Genomic DNA, 12,584 nt, shown 5'->3' on the forward strand with positions numbered 1-12,584 from the left:
CTGTTAAAAAAAATATGTCTACGAAAACGCGACATGTTTGGACTTGACCATTGTGACGTCAAGATTCAAGACCATGTTAGATTCAAATTTAAACGGTCATAAACAAAGTTTAAAATTTAACCGAATCGTTACGTATTAGGGGCGTGACCAATGCAATGGACCGTTTTCGAGGGAATTCAAAAATATTTCTTGTGATACTAAGGACAAAAAAATATTTTTCTTACTAGACAGTATTTCATAGTCCCTCATTAATTTAACATTGTAAAAAAAATCGTGACATTTTCCCGTTAACATATTTATGTATGTAACATGTACATAAATATGTACATGTAACATTTTGAGTTTTGGTAATACGATTGAACATGCTACGATTACAAAAATATTGTGTAGGAACCAACCTATGAAAAAATCTTTGGTATTTCGATAAACTTAAATAAATCTCTAAGCTTACCTAATATTTGAGACTGAAGGCCGCTACAGCTTTATCGATTACGTCAACACGATTTTTTAAATATAAAAATTAAAATATTTAATGATAATTTGATAGCCACAGTATCTAATATTTAGTGATATGCCCCGAGTCCCAAATAAAGATGAACCGTATGAAAACATTACAGTTACAATTGAATATATTTTATATCTATACGACAGTGGTATCATCCCATAAAAAAAAACATTTTACCGCATTATATTATACGAGTATACCTATATAGTTCATCCGCATTGTAAAATATTCTCTATCATCTTTGTATTTTGTCAAATAATCTCACTTGCCTTCTCTGAGAAGTAGGTACTAGGTACCGAACACATTGTATAACACAGCTACGAATGAGAAAATTCAACAGCTAAAAATTTGGAACATTCTAAAATTTTAAAAAGTTCTTCGCTTTCGACTTCATTTGTTTTTTTCTCTTCTGTCAAATCCAGTTAAATCTTTTCGCTTTCGCATTTGATCGCACCGGCTTACAATCGTGTATTTTTATGTCATTATTAGTGTAATAAGGCATTTAGCTTCTAGTAGCTAAATGCAGCAAACAAGCAAAAGATGAAAACGCTTGTTTTCATTTTCGTATTTTACAAGCACATGTGTTGCTTACCGACTGCGCCTTCTGAGTGGCGTCAACCGCTTCTTAGACATAAACCTAAAAATGTGAAAATGAATCTAAGATTTGGTAAGTAAAACACTCTTAATTAAATCAAATACCTAATATTATTGTCTACGGGCGCGGTGGTGTGATTATTTATTTGTGTATGTGAAATAGAACCAGAAACCTTGACAAGTGTTTTCGTTTCGATGGCTACTCATAGGTAGAAATTCTGAAAAAGGAAATCGAGTGGGGATCAGTCCGCCTCGTAGTGTAGTGGTTCGCGAGTTCGCCTACCATGCTTAAGGTCTCGGGTTGGTTTGGCAAGGTCGACATAAAATATTTGTGTAAAGGTGGTTTCAAGCTGAAAAAGAAGTTTTCTTTAGGAAAAATAGAATATGTATACATTTTTTAAAAACAAGTTAATTTCAGGTTACCGACGAAGATGCTTTAAATTTTCATACAAATACACATATCTTCGTACATAAATATTGATTTTTAGTAATGACACGCCACTGGCTAGAGTCGCCCTTACGGAGAAAATAAATCATTTTTTCAATTAACTACGAAGTTAGTTACAGATTGCAGCAACACAACGGGCCGTTGGTACTCGTGTCGAGAATTGTAAGCGCAAACCGAAACCGTCCGTTACACGTTTGTTGTTAAACTAAAAAACAAACCAAAATTTAGAACGCTTTTGTTCTATGCAAAAGGGCCAAAGGACTTCTCTAGTGAATTATTGCTTTGAGCATTTTACTTAATACCGTCTCGATACGTACCGATGAAGATAGCGTTTGTAATCGCGGCCCTGAAGCGCACGGCTGATATTCTTTTGACAGATTATCGAGGTACCTTGCATTAATAAAACAAAAAAACACTTTTTTTTCTTTCCAAAACGAATAGCATTAATATGATCAGAATACCAGAGAAAAGGTTAAAATCAGACTTCCATTTAGAAATAAAGCGAAGTCGAAAAATTAAATTTTATATAAAGCAATAAAAATATATCATGATGTGGAAAAAAACATTTATAAAGAAAAAAAAATCCAAATTCAAACACATCATCATTCTCTTTCCCCACTTAATGGTGCATAGGGCTCTGTATTGGTATACCAATCGCAGTGTATCTTGATCATTTTTGTTACATGAAGGTAAGATGATCGGTCTTACGTTCCGGGTGCGAGTTCAGGGACTATAAAATATTCTAGTAGGGTATGTACATGTGTGTGTATGTATGCATGTATATGTGTGTGTATATGTATATATGTATATGTATATATATATATATGTATGTATGTATGTATGTTTATATGTGTATGAATATGTATCAAAATGTGTATACTTAGTAGATTAAATTTTAGAGTAAATTTTATATTTTATTAGTCTGTGCTCTCTCTATTAACTTATAAACCATTTTATGTATTAACATGTAATTGCCTAGCTTGGAACGGGGTATGTACTCTTTTTAGCTGGGCAAAGTGAACATAAAATTGTAATTATGACAAAATGTAAAAAAAAAAGGATATGGAAGAATATTATGAAAAAAAAATCACAACACGTAGAACGAATGGGCGACGAAAGAATGGTAAAACAAGTATATATGGCGAAAATGAACGGCAATGTGAGACGAGGACGACCAAGGAAGACGTAGCATGATCAGATAAACCAAAATCTGAAGTCTGGTTTTGTCAAAAGCAGACAGAACCGAAGGGCATGTATGACAAGATGTATGAATGTGGAAGAGGCTAGGATTGTATGCCAGGATAGACGTGTGTGGCGGTCCATTCTCTCTGCCTACCCCTACGGAGAAATGGCGTAGTAGTAGTAGTAGCATCACAACACCCAGACAGTTGAGGAAAAGTATTTTCTTGGATTTTTTCTCGCTACTGGCGAGAATCGAACCTGTGACGTCAGTTTCGCCTGGCGCCTATCAAATAAGTGTGCAAATGATATTGGTATTTAGCACGTGGAATTTTTTTCTCAATGCTTTTTTTAAATATGCATATAAATGACAAACGAGGAAAAAATATGTGACAAAACATGTAACAAACACTTAAAAATAACTTAACACCTGAATAACTAATCGACACTGCAACAGTGTGCAATTAACGTGAGCTGTGAATCGTTTCTTTAATAGACAATGAATCATTTTAATAATATAGTATTTTTATGTTTTTTTTAATATTTTTTTTTTGAATAAGCAAAAAATTACGACGTTAACGGTATTAATATGTTTTTCGTGCAACGTCGGATAAATTAAATTTTCTAGAAATGCTTGAAATGCATATATTTTGAATTACCCAAAAACGAGACGTTTCGCACCCTGTAGGACAAACGGCTCGTATGACGTTTTAGCGCCAAACTTGTACGCAATGTTTATTAGAAGCACAGTCGGCAGTCATAACGCGTGACGTCAAAATGACGTGCCTACTGCGGGCCGTTTTGTATGTGCTCATTTTTAAACCCGAAAATTATAAATGAAAACTTGTTTTGAATACATTGACACTAGAAGCACTGCGATGAACGCTTACAGTTGTTGCACAAGATCCAAATTTGTTGCAACAGAGAGGGAAACGATTTTTGAGAATGGAGTATGAAAGTCTAGGCATTTACAGAGCTTATGACCTGTCATTATGGCTGGTTTAAGTGCCCAAATTTTACACTATAACATTCTGCATTTTCATTATTTTACTTCCCAAAAGTCACCAGATGTAAGTGTTAAGAAAATGTGGATATGTAAAGATAAGCAGAATGGTGAATGTTACACCTACTTAAACTTTTGTAATTTGGTAATTTTATTTTTAATTATAGTATTTTTAGTAAAACATATAAATTTAAAAAAATAAATAAACGGTATTTTCAATCAGTGCTACACAAAAAATAATTGTGAATCTTTTCGCTTCTTTCTTAAATATGTTGTATTCCTGACTGCACCTTTTATATCCTTTGTTCAGTTTATTAAAGAAACATATTCCTCTGTAAGCATAATGCTGTTGTGCTGTAGTTGTTCTTAATTTTGGAATTAAGATGTTACCAGTTGTTATATAAGTATTATAATAGTTTTTTTGAAAATAAAACTTTACGTAATACTAATAGCAAAGTTTTATTTTCATAATAATTTATAATGTTAGTGTTAGGAAGTGAATACCGATTCAATTAACAATATTAAAATAGTTCTTCAAGTATATAAAAACACTTTACATAGGTACAATATAAAGTTTTTAAAAACTCAAACAACGTTTTTTCTAAGCAAATTTCACAATGCCGAGCCCGTATTCTGTCACAATTTCGTTTCGGAAGTTCGTTCGTTTCCCATATATTCATCTCACTCTAACACAATCAACATCGTATTTCGCTATTGTTCTCGCTCATACGATACGAACGAATCTACGAAACGAATTTGTTACAGAATAAGGTCCCCCGGATGTGCTAGATTAGATCACTTAATTTTTTCAAGGCCAGAATTACGAAAATTATTTTATTTGCGAATACCATCAGAATATTATATTGAAGATTTTAACATAATAAGGACATCATTTTTGTAAACGTAAAAACGATAAATACAGGTAAGTCTTACCTACTGAATGACACCCAAAAATATTAATTATATAATGTGATCTTTAATCACATAATTAATGTGTGATAAATAATAAGGCTTTATTATATTTGAATAATTTTTATAGCGCCGTTTTTGTGAAAATCACCTCAAGGGCGCTGTACAATAAATAAATATCCCACCACGTCTTGCAGCTACAGAGCGCATAGACAATGAGAAATCTAGAAATCTAGCCCCTATTTACATTTTTTATTTGACAATAAAGTTTAGGGATTTAGTAATATTTAAAAAAATAAATAAAAAACAAATTTTTAAAAATAGAAGTTAGATTACAACAAGTCTTGCAGCTACTGAGCGCATGGACGGTTGGAATTCTAGACCTCATTTACTAAATTTGGATATTTGATAGTTGATAATATTTACCTCTTGAAGCTAGATTACTAATCGTCTTGCAGCTACAAAGTGCATGGACGAGTGAAATTCTGGCACCTTAGAATTATCAATAAATTTACAAAAACAAACATTGGGCATAATAATAAATTTGTTAAGTGTTCGTGCTAAAAAGTAAACAATTAAAAACTAAACAAATAAAGCATTTTAACACTATGAATAACAACAGATAAAAGTATCCAAAGGGTAGCTTTCATAGATTTTGGGTAGTCACTAGTCACTGTCGCAGTGTCGCACAAGTGCAAACACATGTTGTTTGCTAAATTCCTAGAAGATGGTCCGGTCCACGTGTAGTTGCCGGAGAGGGGAAAGAAGCCTATTGTTCTAACGACTTTGTAATTTATTTATTTATTTATTGTGGATAACTTATATAGCGCCATTTTCGTAATAAAATACCTCAAGGGCGCTTTACATGGTGATTCTATTGTTAAGTTAATTTAATTGAAGCTTTAAATTTGTAATTTAATTAAAATAATTTATTTTGTTGTCACGTGCTACGGATTTATTCAAATGATTTAGAGAACAAGTGGGTTTTAAGTTTTTTCCGAAACATCACTTCACTTTCACAGCCTCGCACCTCTGCTGGGAGAGCATTCCATGCCATAGGGCCTGCGACCGCAAATGCGCGCTCACCAAATTTAGTGCGCTGTTTGCGTAGAGGTATAATAACTTTTCCTCTCGCCGTAGACGTAGCTGATCTAAGCGTGAGACGCCTGTCAGCTAGTTCATCTGGAATGCATAGTTCCCTTAGATATTCCGGAGCCGAGTTGTGCAGTGACTTATACATAAGCCAACAGAGTTTGTATTCGACCCTCTGTGGAAAACGTAGCCAGTGTAGTTCCCGAAGTAGTGGAGTGATATGACTGAACTTAGAGATTCCGAAAATAAGTCTCGCTGCGGCATTCAATACAGATTGTAGGCGAGTCATTTTGTTCATTGGTAGACCTGCATAGATACCATTACAATAATCGACTCTAGACACTACAAACGCATTTATTAATTGACGGGCGGCATCAACCGGCAAATTTTTGCGTATGCATTTAATTTGTCTCAGCTGGTAGAAGCATGAACTTATCGTTCTACTAATTTGAGCGTCAAGAGATAGGTCAGAATTGAGTAAAACTCCCAGTAGTTTAACGGTGGGTAAAACGGCACTCCCTACATTGGGTAGAGCCGTATCCTGGATCAAATTCTGTCGTCTGGCTGAAGCCACCCACAGTTGTTCAGTTTTTGATGGGTTTAATGTTAGTCTGTTTTCAGCCATCCAGTTTCCTATTTTCTTGATGCATCCATCAATTAAATTGACAAGCACACTTCTCTCGCCTGGTTTGCAATAAAAATAAATCTGCGTATCATCTGCATAGCAGTGCGACCACAATCCACATTCTTTGATAATGTTCTCTATATCTTTAGTGTAACCATTTTAGTAACCATTTTAGTCTGTCTTTATGTAGCTAGTGGGCATTCATTAGCTGTATGAGGCCCAATTATAATGTATTTTTCAAATAGATGAATAAATAAAAAAATATTATGTGTAGGTACAGTGTGTTCGAATGTTAATAATAATGTTAATAATGCCCATGTAAAATCAAGTAAATATACAAATTTCATCTGTGTTGGTTGGCACACTAGACACTAGAATGATTTGTAGTATATGAAAACTTATTGTTATGCACACACAAAGCAAGAGGCTATTAAAGTTTTGAATGGACTGTACAAAGTTTATTACAATGATTGAGAGACCGCTCAATAAAATGTTCATTTTTTAGTTGAAAGTTGAAAGTTTCGATTGTTTGGCGACATTCAAAACACATTAGATAACTAATTATTTTTAATAACATGCATAAGTCAGTATTTTGCCTGTGAATAAATTTAGGATGTATTTCGTGGAGTGTCAAAATCAATGTAATAAAACAAACAAACCATCACGCCGTTTTCCCCGTAAGGGTAGGCAGAGAGGGAAGAACGCCATATCACTCTGTTTTTGCATACATATCTCGCTACCTCTACATTCATACATCTTCTCATGCACGCCTGCTGATTATTCCGACTTTTGACGTATCCGTCTTTGAGTATTTTTCGAATTTGGTCATGCCATGTCTTTCTCGGTCTTCCTCGATTTCTGCATCCATTTACATTCGCATCGTAAATCTTTTTAGCCGTTCCTTCGCTGTCCATTCGCTCTACGTGTCCAAACCAACACATAACTCCTTTCATGATTTGGTCGATAATGCTTACCTCGGCACTACACAATGTACGGATCTCAAAATTTGTGCACCTATCGTGCATATTTTTACCACACATCCGCCTGAGAGGTCGCATTTCGACGTAATTCAGCCTACTTTGATACTTGTTTTTAAAATTACTTTCTTAGCTTCCATACATAAGGATCTATAATACTATATTGCGAACTGCTTATTTTGCCATCCGCGACAAACATTTATTTGTTTCGTCAAAAATTGTTGATTTAAGTGCACCGTTCATTCTATCCCCATTTACCCTCCTTTCAATACCTTTCTCAGTCATTCCATCCCTAGTAAACATACTTCCCAGACACACAAATTCTTCTACCTGTTCCAGTATAACCCCATTGGCAATGATTTCACATTTGATCATACTTTCATTTCTTTCAAAAACCATCACATTCGATTTATCGACGATCTCCAATGTAATAAATATGACGAGATAAACAAATATGTTTTCATCAAGGCGGTAACTACTTCCTACAATGTGTACTGGTGTTTCTTTTTTTCAGTTACCCGGAAACAGCACTACCATTAAGGCAATATAGCAGCTTTTTACAAGATGGCCGCTTCCGCTCTTCTTCAGAAAAAACATAAACGGTGTTCCATAATATTATAACGGCTGTACTTATATGTGCAGAAGGGCAATATTGGAACTAACGAAGCCATCGTATATTTCACTTACATCATTTCTCTATCCGTACCCAGGAGAGCACAGAGTTTTATATTGGCACTCCAGTTGAGTATCCGGATCATTTTTATTACATATGAGGAAGGGTGATCAGAATTACGCTTCAGGTGCCAGCAATATATTGCACTAGCGCATTGAAAACGCAGGACAGTAAACAAATACTATACAATTTCAACCTGCGGTTCGCGACCCCTTGGTTGTGATGGTTGGATGTCCTACACCACAGTATTAATACAATAATTTTAGTGAGAAGGCTGTGCCTGTTTACTTTTTAATAATTTGTCGAATCGTGGTTCTATTTTTGAGACGCTGATAATCTAATTATTGAGAAAATTCAGTGGTTTTTTTCAATTTTATTATTTGTGTACTAATGAACTAAGCCAAAAAAAAATTTATAGCAATAGTAATAGTATTATCAACCCTCCTTTTTTTAATTTTGCATTTCTGAAATTACTTCGCATGTGACGTTTCAAGTTCTCCTTTGTTTCTCCTCGGTCAGTTCTGCCGATTGGTCCATTGACCGGTTGTAAACCGGAAATCTTCCACAACTTTCTTATCATTGATTGATTCATATGAACTAGTGACGTCGTTCAAAGTGGTTAATTTATATTAAAATATATTTTTAGGTACATTTTCAAGAAACTTCGCCGTATAATTTAATGCTCTAATTTTTACCGCGTGAAAGAAAACGTTTTTTGTATCCAATTTTCCGTAAGGCTGAACTTCCTCATTGGGGTCGACTACATTTTTATTTTTTATGTTTACCAGCGAAAAGAACGTTAATTCACATTAAAGGTGTTCAAAAATTAAAACAGTTATTCTTTCGAAACTGCTAAAACAGTTGAACAAAAAAAAAATCTGTAAATGAAAACAAGTCAGGAATAATAAACTGTTTCATGAAGCTGTTTCTAAAAGTTTAAAGCGGCGTGGGCGAAACCGTGGCCAGTCCCCCCCTCGCACTGTTTTTGTTAGTTTACATGGTAAGACGTGGCAAATGCCACTTAAAATTTAAAACATTTTCTTTCCTGCTCTGGGCTACGATTTAAATCGGAAGTTAACGACATCATGCTTTCACCATGCCGTCATAGTTTAGGTTAATTTTCCCGAGCGATTACGAAGATACACTACCGACCCTTTATCTTCAAGTTTTATCTTTCAAGTACCAAAGGGACACGTACCTCATGGTACACATATCTACGCACAAAAATGACATACCTCATTACGACGTCATAGTTGAAGATGAATTCTCCCGACCAAATACGAAGATACACTACCGACGCTCTATTCGATGGTTTGTACCTACGGGTCTATTACCCCACGGGACACATACGTACTCATTAAAAGTGACGAAAAAATTATTCCATCGAGCAATTTTTGCTGTAATTACAATTTACGTATTTTTTTAATCGTTCTGAATCATTTTTCTTAAATGCCTCTTTAAAATACGAGAGAGAAATTACTAGGTATGTACCGATGAAGGTAGCATTTGTAATTGCCCTCTGGGCCCCTATAGGGGCTATATATAGAACAACCGATTTTTGTGAACGAAAATGTGTATATTTGCATGAACATTTAAAGTATATTCGACGGTAGCTTATTATTGAATATGTTCAGAAGAAAAATGTATGCATATTCTACTTTTCATGCAGAAAACTTAATTTTACTTTGTAGATAAAATTGAAGATACATGTTAACTTCCCATTGTAATCGGGGCCCTGGGTATTTTTATTTTCTTTCACCCAGAAAGCGTCAATTAAGTGCGAAATAAATTTAAGCACGCTGTCAGCAGCAAGATCTATAAAATTAATTGATATTTCTGCTGATGATTCGCTGAGCCCACTCCTACCTTGCACTTGATGTTTCCACTAATAACAGTTTGTAGTATGATCTCAATAAAAAAAAGATTATATACCTCGTCGATGAAATCATTGACATACGGGTGGCCAGGTTTTTTAAATTCGTAAATAAGTCGCGTATTTAAAATAGTAGAAACTCTTTTCTCTAATAGGGCCATTTCACAGGTTTCGCCCAAATCCGTAAGACACGGTAAAATTAGGGTGGATTGACATTTATTATATTCTTTTGTATTAAAAATTTTCAGCAGCTACTCTCAGGTAAAAATCCTGCAAAAGAAAATCTAGTGTAGATTAGTCGGCCTCATGGAGTACTGGTTAGAGTGTTTTCTTGCAATTAAATAAATAATTTTAAAAAATATACATTTTAAATAAATACAACCTGTGTTCTTTATCGTGCCATGTGGATTTTTACGATCGGATGAAATGGGCCACATGACGATACTTATTATTTTCACAAATTAACTTCTGTAACCAAACATACTTATAAGCATTTCTATTTTATTTTTACGTATTTTATTAGGTAATTCAATAAAATTCTTTAAAAATATACAAATCGTAGATATCCGTCGATATAATTCCGCGTGGTATATCTTCAGTTACATAATTACACATAATCGATAGAATTTATTTTGTTTTTTTTAAAAATATTTCTTGTACAAAATAATTTCTTCTGACCTACATATATTTTTTGTACAAAATCTTAAATGATTTAATCAATAGCAATAAATAAACTTTTAGAACATATTTCCGTAAACCGAATCAGGTTGTGGTCCCGTGGCTAGTGTTACGCACTTAAGAATCAAATGTCCGAGGTTCGTACCCCACTCTACCCCAACTTGATTACCTTCTTCTAATAGTGAGTTAGCTACAACTCGTTGAAAATGGCCCCCAAAATGAGACATTAGGGCAAATTATAAGATTGTAAAGATTTGTTTTTTTTCTTTTTAAAAAAAGAGACATTAATTACAATTTTTTACCAAAAAAACAATCACATCCTAAACTCACTTTTTTGTTGTATTCGCTCCATGTATTGTTGACACTTATTTTTATGCATAACTCATTAACTTCAAACTTCAAACAAACGATTTGTTATAAATTTTGTACAATTTTCAATATGTAAATAATCCAATATTAGAAAATGGAAATCAAATTGTGGTAGAGCGCGGTTCGAACCTCGGACTCCTGATCTGTGAGTCCGCGTCACTATAACCACAGGCAGGTTCATTATTATTTTTATTTTTTATTTTATTCAGTTAACAAATATAAGTATAAAATATTACTACTAAATACAATTTTTATATTAATTCAATATTAACATTAACATTACCCATTACGTAAAAAAATAAACGATTCTTGTGTACATAATGGGGAGTGACGTCTTACAATAGGTTGTTTAACAATGTTTGAGTATGTCCAAATGCTTGCAGACCGGCTGGATTTTCTCCCTAGGGAGTTATTCATATCTAAATATGTTGCAACAGAGAGGGAAAACATTTATGAGAAGGATTTTTTAAATTAAATACCTAGTAAAAGAAGATGTATAAAAATTGGAAAATTGTTTTCAGGCGTTGCCTAGGAGGTGATTTGGTTCAGCCGGATGAATCTCACCTACATGATGAAGGTTTCAGCTCCTTTACTTCACAAAAGTCAACAGATGGAAGAGTTGAGGAAATGTGGATGTTTAAACATGGGCAGAATGGTGAATGTTTCACTGTGAAAGTGACCACTGAAACCAGTCAACGACAGGTCATGAGCCCTGTAAATGCCTAGACTTCCATATTCCCTTCGCAAAAATGTTTTCCCTCTCTGTTGCAACATATTATAGTTTAATTATTATTTTTTTAATTATTAATATTATTAGGATAACATACAAATTACAAAAAAAACGTTTTTTTTTTAATTTAAAAAGAATTATAAATATGACTTTTCACTTATTTCTTAAATATTGTGTATTGTACGTGTACGCATATTGTATCATGTACGAAGACTTTCAAAAGAAGACGACAAACTATAGACGAAATCGTATTTGTAATTCAGCGGTGTAATCAAAGTAATTTGTAAATGTTAATGAAAAATAAAAATAAAACATGTTCTCTCTTCGTAAACGTGCGTCAAAATTCAAAATACACTTTTTTACATGGTAACATTGCGATATATGTACATATTCATAAATGATATTACATAATAAAACGATAAATTATTCAAACAGGATCTTTCTGATTCATAATGTTTATTCTTACATAATAATTTCTGCGTATTTAAAAATGATACAAGAGTATTGAAAAAAAACAGACATTCTTGGATTGCAATTTTTTTTTTAACAAATCTGGGTTCTTGTTAGGTTCATAGGAGGGGTACATAAAATTAAATACATCGATAAAACATAATACTATGTATATTTATATATACACTATAATGGATTCAGAAGACTGAGGAAGACATGGCATGATCAAATTAAATACTTGAAAAATGATATGTCAAAAGCCAGAATAATCGGCGGGCGTGCTTGGATTGGAAAGATTTTTATTTATTTTTTTATTTATTTAATTTTACAATACGCCCAAGGGGCATTTACAAAAAATATACAGTTAAGTACAAACATAGTGCGTAAAAATTTAAAAGATAAACAATGCTTTTTTGTATACATTTAGAAACAATAAGAAGCATACTGCCATGCAAAATAAAAAGTGAAACTTTACATAG

General features: G+C 33.4%; 1 protein-coding gene across 2 annotated transcripts in view; it reads left to right on the forward strand.

Annotated features, from left to right (window-relative positions):
* Window positions 1–865: 865 nt before the first annotated feature.
* LOC148276776 (UDP-glycosyltransferase UGT5-like) overlaps window positions 866–12,584 on the forward strand; it is a 29,369-nt gene continuing 17,650 nt past the window's right edge. The window contains exons 1-2 of one of the 2 annotated variants that reach the window (XM_088233773.1): window positions 874–1,172; window positions 7,847–8,072. The gene's annotated coding sequence lies outside the window, so the exon portion shown is untranslated. Of the gene's footprint in view, window positions 1,173–7,846; window positions 8,073–12,584 lie in introns of both variants that reach the window. The other variant, XM_088233772.1, reaches the window with a different exon arrangement.

The sequence above is a fragment of the Micrasema longulum genome, unplaced genomic scaffold, assembly GCF_059751315.1.
Source record: "Micrasema longulum isolate JH-2025_06_02 unplaced genomic scaffold, ASM5975131v1 h1tg001149l, whole genome shotgun sequence".
NCBI classification, from domain to species: Eukaryota; Metazoa; Arthropoda; class Insecta; order Trichoptera; family Brachycentridae; genus Micrasema; species Micrasema longulum.